The sequence below is a fragment of the Amblyomma mixtum genome, chromosome 2, assembly GCF_055824585.1.
Source record: "Amblyomma mixtum isolate Tamu chromosome 2, ASM5582458v1, whole genome shotgun sequence".
In the NCBI taxonomy this organism is placed as follows: domain Eukaryota; kingdom Metazoa; phylum Arthropoda; class Arachnida; order Ixodida; family Ixodidae; genus Amblyomma; species Amblyomma mixtum.
The window spans coordinates 62,351,233-62,367,907 of record NC_143013.1 but is presented as its reverse complement, the minus strand read 5'-3'; the positions used below and the strand labels follow the sequence as shown (position 1 = coordinate 62,367,907).

General features: G+C 46.7%; 1 pseudogene across 1 annotated transcript; it reads left to right on the top strand.

Moving 5' to 3' along the window:
* The first annotated feature begins 4,463 nt into the window (after positions 1-4,463).
* LOC149359522 (uncharacterized) lies at positions 4,464-6,372 on the top strand (annotated as a pseudogene). Its single transcript, XR_016288276.1, has 2 exons — positions 4,464-5,970; positions 6,134-6,372. The product of XR_016288276.1 is annotated as an uncharacterized LOC149359522 (transcript).
* The last annotated feature ends 10,303 nt before the right edge of the window (positions 6,373-16,675 follow it).

The following is a 16,675-nucleotide window of genomic DNA, read 5'->3' as shown; positions in this document are numbered from 1 at the left end:
AAATGAAAAAGAACTAAATGTTCCAAACAAGAAAAAAGATATAAGCGAAAAACCGAGCATTAAAAAAACATAGAAGAAAAGAAAACAAAACCTCATCACAATAAAAGTTAAAGTCGCAGGCAGACAGCCAGAGCACAACGCGCAGTCCACGGAATAAATAATAATAACAAAAAAGAGAAAACCCAAGTCACTGCAAAGTCATGGTCACAGTAACAGTCTAAGAAAACACTGAGTGCCGGCCACAAAATAAAAATCAGAAAAATAAAACCATAAGACAAAAAAGACCAAACCGAAGTCACAGTCAAGGAACAGTCACACAGTGAAGGACGCAGGCGCAGTCACACCACGACGAAACCGCCTATGCTCAATAAATGAGCACGGGGCTCCGCTCTGTGCAAAGCTTGGGGAAGAGAAATTAGAGGAAAGAGAGAAATCAGCGTGAATAATTTGGAATTGTACTACTTATGAGGTAAACCATTTGAAGGAGAAGAGCACCAGCAGCAGTGTCTCGGAGAACGGAGGGGTAAGCAGATGGTGTGATGTCCGATGAGCAAAGAGATTTTAAACGAGAAGCTAAAGAAGCAGTAACGGAACAGTCCCGTAAGTTATGACGGAGATTTTCACATAACAATCCACAGGAACGAGATGAAGACGGAGACAGGCCAAATCTTTTAAAATAGAGCGGAAATTTACCATGTCCACTAAGTAAAGTAATTAGAGGATTCCAGGGTAGACGAATAGGGGGATGTTAAGTGCATCAGAGATCCAATTGCATAATTCAGTGGCACCATTATTCCGAGTTCGAACCCGGACGCCGCGGTCGAATTTCGATGGGGTCGAAATTCTTGAGGCCCGTGTACTGTCCGATGTCATGGCACGTTAAAGAACCCCAGGTGGTTGAAGTGTCCGGAGCCTTGCGGTGTCCCTCATAGCCCGAGTCACTTTGGGACGTTAAACCACAATAAAACAAATAAACCAGTTTATTTGAGGCCAACCAACGACAACAGCCACTGACGTGCGTTTCTAGAATAAACTCCACTGGAGAGTAAACAATTGCTTTGTGCGGAAAGGCAGTGCTTTTTGGCTGGGTTGGAGGAGAAAATAGCCGTGCCAAACTTCTCTTGCTGTTCCTTGAACGAAAATTCCAAGGGTGCTTTCAAGTATGCTTAGGTGTAGTAATGCGAAAGCATCTTTTTTACTGCTCCCGGTTATGTTGCCGCGTGTTCGATATTTTATGCCTTTGCCGTTTCTATGTCGTGTCCCCGCTCTAACTTTGCTTCTACCGCATCCAAAGACGTGGGTCCCGTTGCTAGAACGCCTAGTAATTAACTTGTCAATTTAGATAATTAATTGACTAATTCGTTAATTAAATCAGCAGTTCGATTAAATAGCGGACCAATGTAAGAATTCACAAATTGGCTAATTAATTTGGTGAGTAAGTTAAACAGTTGATTAACTATATTGGTGACCTAACTGAATGTAATGCAACTCAATTCTTTATTTAAATAAATAAGTAATTAACAAATTCAGAGGTTCAGTTAAACTAAAGCTTAATTTGTTTATTGATTATTTCAACTATTTAATTACTTCATTAATTAATTATGTACCCTTTTAACTGATCATCTTAGTAACTTAATTATTCATGCATGCTAATTAAATATTCATTCAATAAACTATTTTATTAATTAACCCGATAATGGATGATTGACATTGCGTGCGGACGTGTCGTTTCTGTGTTTCCTTGTCAGCACCATTGATTGCGCGGATTTAAACTTTCAGGGCACACGAGTACAGGGCGTCAGCCCTGCGTAATTGCCTTGAGTCGACGCTCAGATGCGGCTCCTCCTCCGTTGTTGTTGGCCGCTGGTGGAGTGGCACAAACCCACGAGGGATTAGCCTCGGTGAGCGCGGCGCAGGTGGCTGCCTGAGCTTGCTCGTCCTCTGCGAAGCGCACACTGATATGCGCACTTCTCAGCACCTGTGTGAGCAGCGGCGCATGTGCACACGTGGCACTCCAATTTGACGGAAGCGCTGTTGTCACTGACCGCTATCCGAGCTTCGATCCCAGAATCTAGGGAAAGAAAACCCGCGAACAGCTTCCATTGCTGCACTCGTTTTCTCGACCGGCTCGAGCAGCGCTAACAAGCGCAATTGGCCAATCGAAGTGACGTACGTTTACGCCGTAGTTACGTGCGGCTATCCCGCCCGGACGAATCTCCGTCGCACACGGATTCCAAGCGGCAGTGCCGAACGCGAAGAAAACATGCCTGCGAAGCAAACGTTCGTCTGCTACGTGCACCTCAAGCATGGCGGCCGGCGGCGGCGCACAGCAGTGTCGCAACGCGGCTATGCGCCAGGACATACCACCTATGTCCACCTGTGGGTTTTAAGGCGGTTTCTTTAAAGTCTTTCTCCAGTCTTGCTCCAGTCTTGCTCCAGCGCTCTTCCAAGTCTTGCTTCCAAGACTTTCCAAGTCTTGCTCCAGCGCTCTTTCTTTGAGCAACAAGGCTTGCCTTCTTTCTTTCTGGCCTAGAGTTTCAAATCGAGGATGTCATACGAAATCCCATTGCAGCTTTACCAAGTGACTCAAACTAAATCGTGTTCTTTTTGCGCCCACAGAATTCACGCTGCTGCGTGTTGGCGAAGCTTTGACGTTCTCACTGGGCCAGTTCCTGTACCGCTACCCGTCTGCGAAGTACCACCAGCAAGCTACCGAATGCTGTCGTATTTCTATCGGCAACTAACAAGCCAGCAGCGATGAACGTCACGCTTTGTACAGAGCGCGGAATAAAGCTGTCTATCTTTTCACCACTTCCTATTTGAGCGATTGTTTCTGTTCTCAGCTCGCACGAACAGTGTCGCCGCCGCGCGGCCGCCACTGGTAGCGTCCGGCGTAACCTCTCTGATGTCTGTTCTGTCAGCTACTTTAGTGCTGCAGTAATTTTAGCGTATTTTGCCTTCTAGATTGCTTTTTTTCTCTCAGCCAAGGTACCAGGTTAATATAATACACGTCTGCTCGTGTCACGCGCACGGTACAGACTGCAAAGATGAAGCAGTAGCGTTGGCTGTCTATCACAGTGCTCGAACTCGGCGATTAAAAGTGACATAAACGTGCGCATATTTTTTCGAGATCCTGCAGAAAATAAAGACTGAGTTCTCGTCGCCTACATAATTTGAGCGAAAACAATAGTTAAGTAATCTTGCACATTCAAAACAGCGGTAATATATCAGGGTGGCCAAGAAGCAGAACGACACGACTGTAGTCGAATACAACTGAAGAACGCAGCGGCTTTTCCCCTTCAAAGGACGCCCTTCCAGCCCGCGACCCTCACGGGCGTTACAGTCGGATACAACTTAAGAACTCAATGGAGTCTCCCTGTCCAAGGAATTCCTTCCAGCTAATGCCTTAAGCCGATTATCATGACTCTGCTTGTGTAACAAAGCAGGGAATAGTAGATTAAAGGGGATTATCCCTTCCCTCTATGGTCAGGGATAGTCCTCTCTCTCCATTGTGATGTCGCTCCCTGCATTGTCACGCTAGCAGGGTGATGAGAATCAGCCAAAGGCATTGGCGGCTGTGAGTGGTTCCTTTGACAGGGAAAAGCCGCTGAGTTCTTAAAGATCTGAACTCACTTTTTACCGCGGGAACTCAATATACAGGTTCCGAGCATCGTTAGAAACTTCGAATTATTGTCCTTTGCGGCCGATTTCCCTAATTCAAATCGGATTAAACGTCTTTGTTCCCGTCTTTTTTTTTTTTGACTCTCTGCTGACGGTAGGAGGAGTCAACCAACACGCGGAGTGGCTTTCAGCCAGTTCTGTGTCAGCTTGCCGCTCTGCTACTGGCGGAGTGATATGTAGCGATCGGTGAAAGCAAAGAGCCCACTCGTATTTTTAGTTCCATGGGCCTAATTTGCAGCTATGTAGTCTCTGAGTGGATGTATGTATTCACGGAAACCTAAAAAACAAAATAAAAGCAAAAGTGAAGCAGCCACGCGACTGCCTGAAAGACAATCCACGCATCAATTGACTCCTCCTACCTTCAGCGGTGAGTTCAAAAATAGGCGGGAGCCGGGACGTCTAATCCGATATAAATTAGGAAAACCGGCCTCACAGGACAATAATTTCTAAGGATGCTCGGAACGTGTAGATCGTTTTCCTCACGGTACAAATAGGAGTTCAAATTTCTCTTTAGTGCGCCTTTAAGTTGTATTCGACTATAGTATAGAGGCTAGAAGGTTTACCTAGTGTCGTGAACGGCCGCCATATCCATAGGCCGCTGTGAAACCGGTTCGGATGCATAGCGTAGGTGGCGCTGTAGCCTTTAGGCGAGCTGGGCGCGCCGCTTCTCTCGCAGTTCGCTCCGTCGGGAAATGCACGTGGGACGCGATTCGTGCGTGATTTTGTGTCGTTCCCGTCGCTGATTGTGCTCAAAGAGTGATTTACCTGCATTGCACGTGAAAATGCCGACCAAGAAAGGTAGGACTTGTTTTGTGCCACTTTGTAAAGGAGGCTACAAGTCGTCAAAAGAAAAAGTGTCGTTGTTCCGTGCCCCGTCGGGGCCCCTTCGTTTGCAAGAGTGGGCTCGGAACATAAAACGAGACGACAAGACTTTGGATGACAGCTGTGTTGTGTGTTCGAGGCATTTTGATGAACGATATATTCAAAGGACGTTTCAGCATCTTATAAACGGGAAACTTGTGGAAATAGATCGCGAGCGGCCAGCGCTCACCGACGACGCCGTTCCGACAATATTTCCGGATGCTCCCTCCTACATGACGAAGCCTGTCCCACGAAGAAGGAAGAAGAGAAACTTAGCGGACAACTGTACACCAGCCCCGAAGCGCTGGGCATCATGCAGCCAAACAAACAGCGACTCCGCAGATTTTGGTGGCGAAGAGACTTCATCAGATATGCCGCCGCACAAACCGCATCCGTTGAGAGACATCGTCCCGCCCTCACCGTCATGCAGCAAAATTGTTCTGTCGAACAACCCAGAAGTTCTGTGCTTTGGGTGGCACACAAGTGCTGAGCCAGGTGATGTGTGCGTAACCTAGCACGTAACATTTTCGACGTGTGCCGCAGCTGCAGATTATGTTTGCACAGTGTATTGCCGAAACATTAAAGTTGATGAGCTTCGCGTACAGTGTGAAGAGGACGCCCTTGCAGCTTTGAGGAAGACCGATAATTTGCTTCTTTGCCCAGGCTGTGAGGTTGAACCTATCTCACCTGGCCAATGCACCCAGTATGGGAAATCGTTCTTCTCGAAAAGTTGCTTTGTGACAACGCCCGATAGAAAGTCTTGTCTTCGATGCAAATACACTAGAAGGCTTATCCTAAACCATATGAACAGGGGCAAGAAGCGAGCAGCGGCTTTCAAGCAAAACAATGCCCGGAAGCGAAAATCCGTTCACCTATTCCGGGCAAAGAAAAAACTGTCTCAAGCCAACAAGAGTGTTCAAGAACTCGGAGAATTAACCCAGTCAATCCCAACGACTGTGCTGGAAGCCAAAATCAGTGGCCTCCCACCAAAACAGCGCCTTGCGGTCAAAGCATGCTTTGAGGCAGCCTCTAGGAAATCAACCCGGGGAATGCGTTATGACCAGCTATGGATTCTGGAGTGCATCCTCATGCGGATGTGAAGCCCGCAGCTGTACGAACATTTAAGACGACACGAAATTATGGCTTTGCCAAGCAAGTCACGCTTAGCCAAGTACCTGCAGGGCTTTAAGAGCACATTTGGTTTTAATAGTAGCGTCTTTTCTGCGCTTAAAGAGAAGACGAGGAAAATGGAAGAATTTAGCCTTCATGGTGGTCTCGTCTTTGACGAGATCAAGCTGTCTGAAAACATCAGTGTGACATCATCTGGGGAACTGAGTGGTTTTGTGGACCTTGGTCCATTCAGCGACAACAACAGCAAGACAACCCTGAGTGACCATGGCCTTGTGATTATGTTCCAGCCATTCCAAGGTGCGTTAATGAAATTAATACCTTATAGTTCTGCATATTTGTTTATATATATATATATATATATATATATATTTGTGCTGCAGTTCACGTTAGCAAATGTAGCTTATGTACACTGCTGATGCTCATTATTACATTATTCACAGTGCATTTTCCATATTTGTAGGAAAATGGACTCAAATTCTCGGAGTATTTGCAGCTAAGGGCAATGTAAAGGCATCTACCCTTTCAAAAATACTTCTGGAGGCCACAATCCTGGCCGAGAAATCTGGCCTGTTCGTCGATTTCTGGACGAGTGATGGTGCTCCCTGGAATCGGTGCTTATGGAAGCTGTTTGGCATCAAAGGTATGTTAGCTGTTCTGTGAAAACTAACCAGGAGTTCTTCTTTTTCAGTCTGTCAATAATGTTCGTTCTGCTTTCTCCCTTGCGCAGCTTCATGCACAGAGATCAAGTGCAAAGTTCCCCATCCTGTTGACAAGGGAAGAAGCATTCACTTCATTTCGGACTTTCCCCACCTGGTGATATGCGTTCGGAATGCATCTGTGGGGAAAGGCATACAGATCCCGAGTGGACATGTCCATGTGGATGTAATTGAAGAAGCTTGGAAGCTGGACAAAGAATCTGTCACGCTTAAAGTGATGCCCCATATCACAAAGGCCCATTTACGCCCAAATTCATTTGAAAAAATGCGCGTAAATCTGGCATTCCAGCTCTTTAGTGAGGAGGTACTCAAAGGGATTTTTTTTATCGGGATCACTTGGAGAAACCTGCAACTCACGCACTGAACCAACGGAGAAATTTTTAAAGCTCATGGAAAAACTTATTTTTGTCATGTCTTCTAGGGTCCCAACAAAAGGCCTTAGAGCTAAATCAGGAAGTGTGCAGTTTCTAAATGATTTCATTGCTTTCCTGAGAGAATGGGAGCAATATGCTGCACAGCATGGTGGTGGTTTTTTAAGTGCAGGGACTGCGCTTGGGCTGCGAGTGACATTACAGAGCACACTGTCACTTCTAGAATACTTGACAACATCACTGCAGTACAAGTATTTATTAACTGCAAACCTGAGTCAAGACAGAATGGAAAACGTATTTGGAATTGTGCGTCAGTGTTTCGGCTGATCATCCTTCAGTGGGACAGTTTTTGATCATTATTAATAATTTGGCCTTCTACAGCCTTGCAAAGCCACCAAAAGGAACAAATGTGTCATCAGAAGTTGTGACTGCTCTCTTGCAGCCGTCAGATGTGCCCAAAGAAAAAAACGCAAGAATTACTGAACTTGTGGATGGCTTGCTAGATGGTGGAGACCTGTCATCTGCTGCAGAGGTACTCGACAAGCATAGTGGTGAGGGGGATCATACCATTTGTGTGGACAAAAAAAGTGACAGCCGGTTAATTTTTTATGTTGCTGGTTATGTAGTGAGAAAACTCCTTAAAAAGTTTCCTTGCCCTGAATGTGCAAGTTGTTTCAGTACCTTGCCTCTGCAAGCTAAGTCCAACAAAAATGCCTCGCTTACTCAAACTTTTGATCATGGAGGCTTAGTGTACCCAGCAAAGCCAATTGAGGAGCTGGTAGGAAAGTTGGAAAACGCATTTACGGTTTTTTTCAGCCGCAACAAGCTACAAGCAGATAGTATGATTAGTTTCCTGCATTTTCTTCAGGGGCGGGAACTTGAAGACGTTGGTTGCGAAGTGCATGGTCGTCAAGTTACGACAGAACTGATTAAGTTTTACGCACTGACAAGACTGCATTTCTTCGTAAAAGCAGTCAACAAGGAGCGCGGTGCGCAGAGAGAGAAAAAAAAACTTCTTAAATTGAGGCGGTGCCAGTAGCCGTGCGGAGCGCGCAGAGCCCTCAGGAAGTCCCTTGTCGGCACATGCTTGCGCGAAACTCTCTGCAATAAAAACTTCCCACCCTGCTGTTCTATGTTCAGTTTTTTTTTCTTCCCCTTCGACATCGTCTGCAAGTAAGTCGCGCTTGTTGCGTTGCAGCTAGTGTTTAAGGCGCGACGCGTAGCGCCCATCGGCGACACTTCAGTTATGTCGCGGAGCGCGCTAACATGTTGACCATCTAAGGAGCCTGCGGAAGATTTCTCACTTTCTTTAACAGACCCTAAGAGAGCAACCAACTAAACCAGAAGTCCTGGAATAAAAAAAAAAGAAGCATTCACCCGTAGAGGCTTGGAGGCTGCGACGCCCATCGCACGCCAGCGGGCGACAGCGCCATCTGTCGATGCATAGCGAGATATTTCACCCCCGCCTGTCCGGTCACGACACTAGGTAAACCTTCTAGCCTCTATAACTATAGGAACCGGGCGGCCGTTGCATAGCACCACCGTCGCCTCAGCGGAACAGCGCCGCCCGTGGCAAAACATTCGTCAGAGGAATGAGGAGGGAGCGGCGTAGCAGATTGCGCTCGTTGAGAATGGCTCCACCCGTCGTTCTGCGGTGCGGCTTTCAAAGCTTAAATAATCGCACGAAGTTTTTGCGATCAGGCTATCTCGAAAAATGGAAGAGCCTTCACGAGGCAAGCCATGTGTACGACCAGCGCGAGTGTCAAGGTGTGGTCACGCACTTATTTGGTGAGTGCATACCACAGAGAAAGTTGAATGCGCCAAGCTAGGAAATGTACCTGGAAGTAAGCGCATTTCATTCTTTCTGATGACCGTTGTAATACACAAAACGGCTTTCACATGCCGTATTACTGCCTGTATGCAGTTGGACGCATCAATGAACATAACTGCAGCAAAATGCTCCTCCATAGCTGGCGTATACATACAGACGACCAATGCAAACATGCCGCGGCGCTCGCATTCGCCCTTTATAAAGAAACAGCGTCGTGCACGAACGCCAGTCGATGTTGGGGGCCGCCTTCTAAGAATACTTACCCGAAATCTAAAAGGCTGTGCTGATGGGACGATGGTACGTAACCTCATTATTTACGGCAGAATCGAGGCGAGTTTAAGGCTAATAAGAGGGTGTTACTTCTATTTATTTATTTTTATTCCATTTTTCAATGTTTATTTTATTATTTTTCTCTCTTTCAGTCAGTGCAGAATTGTAACATTACATGCGTTGCTTTCAATTTGCCCATAAAGCCATCGTCCCGTCTGCGATCTCCCAGCTAACAGGTCCCCTGTCGTTGCGACGTCCAGTCTGTCAGCCTACACCCTATTACTACCCCGTTAAAAGCTCCTCTTTTTAGCAGTTAACCGCCTTTGTCTTGGACAGTCCGCCCGTAGTCGGTATGTGGCCGTTTATTTGAGGCCGCTGCTTTGGCTCAGTGGTTATGGCGCTCGGCTGCTGACCCAAAAGACGCGAGTTCGATCCCGTCCGCCGCTGTCGAATTTCGATGGGGGCGAAATTCTTGAGGCCCGTGTACTGTGCGATGTCAGTGCACGTTAAAGAACCCCAGGTGGTCTAAATTTCTCGAGCCCTCCACTGCGGCGTCCCACATAGTCTGAGTCACTTTGGGACGTTAAACCACAATAAAACAAATAAACCAGTTTATTTGAGGCCAACCAACGACAACAGCCACCGGCATGCGTTTCTAGATAAACTCCGCTGGAGAGTAAACAATTGCTTTGTGCGGAAAGGCAGTGCTTTTTGGCTAGATTGGAGGAGAAAATAGCCGTGCCAAACTTCCCTTGCGGTTCCTTGAAAGAAAATTCCAAGGGTGCTTTCAAGTATGCTTAGGTGTAGTAATGCTAAAGCATCTTTTTTACTGCTCCCGGTTATGTTGCCGCGTGTTCGATATTTTATGCCTTTGCCGTTTCTAAGTCGTGTCCCCGATCTAACTTCGGTTCTACCGCATCCAAAGACGTGGGTCCCGTTGCTAGAACGCCTAGTAATTAATTTGTTAATTTAGATAATTAATTGACTAATTCATTAATTAAATCAGCAGTTCGATTAAATTGCGGACCAATTAAAGAATTCACAATTTGGCTAATTAATTCGGTCAGTAAGTTACCCAGTTGATTAACCATATTGGTGACCTAACTGAATGTAATTCAACTCAATTGTTTATTTAAATAAATAAGTAATTAACAAATTCACAGGTTCGATTAAACTAAAGCTTAATTTACTTATTGATTGTTTCAACTATTTAATTACTTCACCAATTAATTATGTACCCTTTTAACTGATCATCTTAGTAACTTAATTATTCATGCATGCTAATTAAATATTCATTCAATCAACTATTTTATTAATTAACCCGATAATGGATGATTGACATTGCGTGCGGACGTGTCGTTTCTGTGTTTCCTTGTCAGCCCCTTTGATTGCGCTGATTTAAACTTTCAGGGCACACGAGTACAGGGCGTCAGCCCTGCGTAATTGCCTTGAGTCGACGCTGAGATGCGGCTCCTCCTCCGTTGTTGTTGGCCGCTGGTGGAGTGGCACAAACCCACGAGGGATTAGCCACGGTGATCCTGGCACAGGTGGCTGGCTGAGCTTGCTCGTCCTCTGCGAAGCGCACACTGATATGGGCACTTGTTAGCACATTTGTGAGCAGCGGCGCATGTGCACACGCGGCACTCCAAATTGACGGAAGCGCTGCTGTCACTGACCGCTATCCGAGCTTCGATCCCAGAATCTAGGGAAAGAAAACCCGCGAACAGCTTCCATTGCTGCACTCGTTTTCTCGAGCGGCTCGAGCAGCGCTAACAAGCGCAATTGGCCAATAGAAGTGACGCACGTTTACGACGTAGTTTCGTGTGGCTATCCCGCCCGGACGAATCTCTGATGCACGCGGATTGCAAGCGGCAGTGCTGAACGCGAAGAAAACATGCCTGCGAAGCAAGAGTTCGTCTGCTACGTGCACCTCAAACATGGCGGCCGGCGGCGGCGCACAGCAGTGTCGCAACGCGGCTATGCGCCAGGACATACCACCTATGTCCACCTGTGGGTTTTAAGGCGGTTTCTTTAAAGTATTTATGCATGGCAAACTGGGCCTTTTCGTCAAAAAGTACTTGGGGCAAAAAAACGAACCCGCTTTCTTTATCTGCAAGCAAAAGGGAAAGGTCGGACTCACGGAAGTGATTTGCAATATCACGCAGCACCGGCAGGCTGTCCTTCTGTCCACTGAGGCTTTTTTGAAGCATGTCGACGCCTTCAGCATGCCACCAAACTTTGTTGTCGCTGTCTACCTTTGCTGCGATCCTGCGGACCGAAGCCAACCACACGTGCTTGTCGAGCGCTGTCTTAAGAGCGAACTTGGGTCCACGTTCCAGGACTCGCTGAATGGAAGGGGGGACCGAAGCCTCCCCTAAGAAGGTTACCGGGACAGGAGCTGTCTTTCCGCTAGCTAAGGTAAACTCGAGACGACTCTCGCCCAGAGGGTTTCCTCTCCAGCTCTCACAATCGTCTGGAAGTTGTCCAAGCTCTTAAATTCAGAGCCTCCGTATCCGGCCAGGTTCGCGGAAAGTATTCTCAACCAGTCGTTCAAGACTCGCACTTTTCTCCAACATTTCGATTTCAAGACCATCGCAATCCTTTTCCAATGTCCGACAGAAAGGGGAACGCAGCCTAAGAATGATGAAATTTGAGGAGGGCAGAAGTTTTTCCTCAGACAAAATTCCAAGTACCTTGCTTGGCATGTAGTGACAATAATGAAGCTTGAACATTGCACGCACTGTTCCTCGAGTGGTAGGACACAAAGAAAAGAGCCCAGCGTAGAAGAAATGAACTTGAGCAAAATGGTGTTCTGAGCCAGTTGGTAAAGCATGTTTAAGGGAGGCGTAGCGCGAAAAAAAGACAGGGACGAGACATAATGACTCTTTGCAGTTTTTAGATCTAAGATTGCATTTTAACATGACAAGCCACATTTGTTAGGCCTATATGCCACGCTCGAAAAAAGCACCGTTACCTTTTCATTCCTCACATTGAAAACTTGTCAAACGTGGCATTGCTTCTCTGTCTTTTAGATCCGCGCTTTCCAAGTCGTGTCCCCACAAAGTGGAGTTGAGTTTTGATCTGCAGGCCACACGCCTCAGGAATGCAGGCTACCCTGCGTCGTTGCTCACTGCTGTTGTTGAGAGTTTGCTTAAGAAGTTGCGAAACCAAAAAAGGAAACCTGATTCCGGCAATGGAAAAGAACATGAGAAAAAGGAAAAGAAATACGAGGTGGTACCCTACATTCAACCCGTATCTCATAACTTGAAAAGAATAGCGGGAAAGTTTGGTGTGGACGTCATCTTCACGGCTCCTCGCAAATTGTCGAGCCTTTGTGCACTTTCAAGTCGAAGCCAGAAGAAACCGGCTTGCAGTGTTAATCATATGTAACTAAGTTTGTTGAGTGCAAAGTAGGTGTCGTGTACGAGATCCCTTAAAGCAGTGGCCGTGTTTATATAGGGCAAAGCGGTCGTTGCCTCAATGAACGCCTAAGAGAACATGCTAGGTCCCTCATTTCAGACAAAAGTAAGAATCTGCCTAAGCATTGCTCAAGTTGCGGTTGTCGTCCGCTTTTCGAGAAAACTAAAGTTCTCGGTCACTCTAAAGAACAGCTAGCAAGGGAGGTTCTTGAGGCTTCATTCATTCATAAGCTGGGAAGAGATAAGTGCATCAGTGAAACGTCGGTAGTTCTGCTTCGAAAGGAATCCATCTTTATAAATTTTAAGTAGTCGCTTTCGCGTTAAACCTCGAAGGTTTGGCACGGGGCTGTCCAGCTGTTGTCATGGTGATTAGGTCGTGTTCGAGTCGTGCTAGGTCAGGTTTAGCTTTCCGCTTCATCTAATCAGTTGTTGCTGGGCATGCGCGTTTGGTTCCTCGAGCTCGGGAATTCGCTTCATATTTTTCAGTTTTAAGTTAGCGCTGGTTCTGTGTATTGTGTCTCTCTCGTCCCCGTCTTTTTTTTTCACGCTACGCCTCCCTTAAACATGCTTTACCAACTGGCTCAGAACACCATTTTTTTCAATGAAAAAGAGTGACAGTCAGCGGCGCCCGAAGACGAGACAGCGATATGTGGTGGAGCCAGGCGCAAACGATCGAACATGACTTCTGGGGACCACAACCACGCAGATTCCTTCGAGCTTCTGTGGGTGCCGAACACGCCTTTTTAGGCAAACGTATGTTATATGCAGTCGTTTGGTAATCGCTGAAGCCTACTTGACCGAAATCTCGCGCACCGTAAAAAGGTTGTTTTTTCATAGTACACCCCCGCATTATGCTACCCATAAAACATTAAGTTCCAGATTCAAGCAGTTAAGGTGCTAACGGCACGCAAAAACCCAGTTTTCAATACCGTAACTTGAAAAACGGGCGCCATTGCCGCGCGCCGGAGGTGGCGCATGTTTGAGACTGGAGTCCGGACAGGTTCGGAGCTTCTGCTCGTTGCGGCTAGTTCAAAGCTCTGGTACCGGTAGCGCGTGCAGCGCTTTCCGCAATAAATACTGGTTATATATGAAAACACACATCTTAAATCGGGCGAAACGCCCCAGAAAAAGTTTTAAACGTATTTTGTTTGCTGTAATAGACTAAAAACTCCTCGCTCAACCTCAGCGAAGATTATAGCACCGCAATTCTAGTCAGCGTTCTGTGCCTGGCAATATTCGATTACAACCTTTGCAAAGTTCGGACATCACGAAGGAAGGAGGCATATTTAAATGGAGAGCTTGTGTAGGCGCTGTTTTTATTTTCCTTCCCGCAAATTGCCTATTCCCGGGTTAAAGTGACTCCTTTAGAATTGTCAAGTCGGGTTTAGCGATAATGACCTTTCGACGGAATGGCACTAGACGCAACCGTAATTCATCGACTCCCACGGGATAGCAAATGTGATGGAAAAGTACATTTAGGCACAAACACATTTAAAAAAAAAATGTTGAACGCAGCGACAGTGATTGCCATCCCCTCATTTTGAAGTGACGATTAAAACTCACCTAAAACTTGCGGATAAACTTAGCAAAAAACTCTACGCGGCGTGCCTCTTTCATGAACGATTAGTCAGCTGTTCGGCTCCTTGAGTGTTTTTCCATTGTCGGACACAACTAAAGAACGCAGCGGCATTGGCCCGTCAAAGGGACCCGTCCCATCCAATAGCGTCGGCTCATTCTCATAACCTTGCTAGTGTGACAAAGCAGGGAGTGGTAGAGGAAAGGGATGACCCATCCCTTTATGGTCGGGCATAGACCGCTGTCTCCATTGTGGGGCCTCTCACTGCATTGTCAAGCAAGCAGTATCATAAGAATCTGCTGACGGTATTATACTGGAAGTGGACCCTCTGACGGGGAAAAGCCGTGAGTTCGTAAGCTGTATCTGACACATAGTTTCCGGCAACCGTAGACAAACAAACTTTTGTCCTCCCACCCTCTCTTCCGGCGTCACGCCTGGTTTAGAGTTACCACTTTATTCCTTATCATATATCCATCACACCAGTAAGGAGGTGCGGCGTGCCAGTGTCACAAACCTATTCTTCTTTACCAGAGATTATTCCAAGAATGTCACAATGAATGCCCCTATTCCGAGTTTTGCCCAAAGGAGATAAGAAAAAAACGTGGTCGTAAGGGAAGGATTTCTTTTTCCTGGAATTCTTGAGACCTGCACAATACACGTGGGCCATTTTCATGTCCACGGAGATTGTGGATGAGTCATTCCCATCAGTTAACCAATGAGCTTCCTCGCTTTACGTTCTTTGACTTCTACAACGTTCTCCGAGAAGGGGTTACTCAGAAGAATGCGCAGTTTTGAAGTCCGGCGGCATAAAAAGGTGACCAAGGCAGTCGTCGGCGCCAGTCGTTAGAAGTCGCTCGCTGAACCACTACCGGTACGGAGGCCTTTAGGAAAGTAATACTGAAGCCCCGAGACTACAGCTCCAACGTGGATTTCCTGCGCATCTGCTCGAGTGAGTAGCGCTAAAATTTCCGCCCGTTCATGCGAAGCGCCCTGCATACACAGGGTGTTTCACCTAAGACTTTACAAAATTTTTAAAAATTGTTTTGTCAGTTACAAGGGCCCCTTTTTAGGCAAAGCATTGTCAGCGGTGCAGTACATCAGAATACCGCTCTGGCGTGCACACTAGCGATCTGGTTACCTAATATTAAGTGTTTAACTTTCTAACTATTGCTGTTAGGCTCTTTAATTCTTGATAGGCGTGTAGCCCACTACAAGTAATGCTCGCATCAGTTTCTAGAATTTCAAAAACGCGCGGCGCTATGGCCCAACAATTTTTTTCTATTTGGACGAGCTGCGTGCACTGGAGAGGTTGCTCCGCCTGCAAGCTTCTCGGAAGCGTGTGCGTTCTAGCGCGTTGCCGCCAGAATTTCTTGGGTCACAGCGCCGAAAGTAAGCGTGTTTTCGAAATAAAAAAAAAACTGATATGGATATTACTTACGATGGGCTACGCGCCTCTCAATATATATGGAGCCTAACAGCAATAGTTGTTAAGTTTATTCAATATTAGATAACCAGCCTGCTCGTTGGAACCTCGTAGCTGTATTCAGGTGTACACTACCTCCCACAATGCTATACCTCCCCAAAAAACGCGCTTGTGACTAAACAAACCTAGTTTTAAAAATCGTGTCAAGTCTCAGGTTACAGACCCTGTATATTCTTTTGCGGTGGGTGCCAGTATATAGTATATTACTGTGGTGTTCATTTTTGGAGTTACGCCGTAGGGTGTAAAGTGTGCAGAGACATTTTCATACGTCTTTACAAAAGGCTAAAAAACCAATTTAAGAGGTGTGGCTAGAGACGACAACCCGCATTGTCATTATGAACAGAAGCACATTCAAGTGAAAATGGCTACCTTCACAGTAAACGCTCTGGTTCACGCAGCTATTCGTGATATGACGCAAAAAAAGTTTGTGAAGCTTCTATACGTTTTTTTCTTTTTCTGCCGAAATTGCGCATTTGTAGAGAAATCGTATCCACATATATTGTTTTTACGCGTATAACACTAGTTTTACGTGTGCGTGTATCAAACTATACATATCAACAAATGTGCAGTTTTTACGTTGCATACAATGAAGCTCTTTCTAAAAGCACGCTCGATTGGATGAGGAGAAAGTATGTACTAAATGAACAAACAAATAGAGGTCCGTAAATTGCTCAAGTCGCCGTTTGTTCCAACAGTATGTAGCAAGCCTGTTTGCGCGATAAAAATTATGCTACTGTGCATATCACTTTGTTCGCTTGTACGTGAACTCATTAAATTGTCATTATTTTCTCTTTCCAGTGGACACTGAAGACACGGGGGCAGTCGATAGGTGTGAGAGTGCCGAGGTCCAAAAGCCTCCCGGTTACGTCGACTGGCTGGCAACAGCCGGCGACCACACGGTCCTTGGTGCACCGCGGGCCCCCACTCCAGACTCAGTCAGCAAAGACCTGGAGTCGTCCACATACCGTCACCCTCGGTGGAGACGTCTGTACTGGCTTACCGTAGTTCCAACGTCACAACATCCCTACGCCCTGGTTCGACTGCCAGCACGTGCACTCTGCCTCCCATCAGACCCGTGCCCTGGAAGTCGGGATGCAAGCCGCCGCCAGAATGGCTGCCACGAGAGTGCCGCGAGCCTGGCAGGCTGTGCAGAGCGACCGACGGATGCGAACGGGAGGCTCGCAACTTTTGGCAGCCGTCACCGATGCTCCGGTACTACATCTGGGAGCAGCAACAAGACCCCGGACCCACGACCCAACTACGAGGAGTGGAGGGATGGCTACAAGATCGGGAGCACAACGATGGTGTCGAACGTATCCTGCCCAGCTGAGCACCA